Genomic DNA, 1,003 nt, shown 5'->3' with positions numbered 1-1,003 from the left:
GTTGATGGTGGCTTTCCAATTCTACCAACTCCAAGAATTCTTCCCTTGTTGTTGTCACCATATGTGAGATATCCTTTGTCCCTTGGAGTGAGAACAGAGAATTTAGTCCGTCATGTGTTTTGAGCTGCCGCAATCCAAGTACCATAAATTGCAGGCGACTCTATAATTTTCCTACAAAACAAATTAAGTTTTGTTAGGTATCCAATATTCTTTGGATCCTAGATGGTTAGTACCTTTCTCAACCCATTTAAATTTTCATAGGGGTACACCATATTTTCTAATCATGCATGTGTTTGATGTACGCCCATGAATTTTACAGTATGTACATATGGATTGATAAATGTGTATCATAGATTTTTCAAATACATGGATACTTTTCTTTTGAAAGATTGTTTTCTTTTGGACACTTGGTTTCTTGAAATCATGGCTTTTTGAATAGCCAAGACCTCTTCGGTCTGTTGAGTGTCTTTGATCATTGATAATTTTTTCTAAGCTTTTACCACTCTTGTTTAGTTTATTAAGTTCAAGGCTTAATTTTAATACTTTATTTTCAAGAGTGACGCAGTTTTGACAAGAGGATCAAGAGGATGAAGAAGGTTTGTTTCTAAATGCATCTATTTCAGATTTTTGTTTTAGAAACATTTTTTATAATTTAACATATTCATCATGTAAATCATTAAATGCAGATTGAAGTTCGGAAGAAGAAAATAGATTAGAGTCGTTTACGTCTTCATCATCAGAATGATGAGATGCCATAAGTGATAAATATGCTTGCTCTTCGTTTTCTGTTTCAGATGCAGAACTGGTATCATTATCTTCCTAAGCAATGTATGCTCTTCATCCAGTCTTTATATCATTCTTTCCTTTGAAGGAACCCTTTTTCAAATTAGGACAATCAATCTTCATGTGACCGGGTTTGCCACATTCAAAACATGTAAAGTTTTGACTTGAGGTTGAGGCATCATTGCTTTTGGTGAATTTCCTTGTTTGGACAGTTTTTGCG

The sequence above is a fragment of the Lupinus angustifolius genome, chromosome LG02, assembly GCF_001865875.1.
Source record: "Lupinus angustifolius cultivar Tanjil chromosome LG02, LupAngTanjil_v1.0, whole genome shotgun sequence".
Classification (NCBI taxonomy): Eukaryota; Viridiplantae; Streptophyta; class Magnoliopsida; order Fabales; family Fabaceae; genus Lupinus; species Lupinus angustifolius.
Note: the sequence above shows the minus strand (reverse complement) of the source record.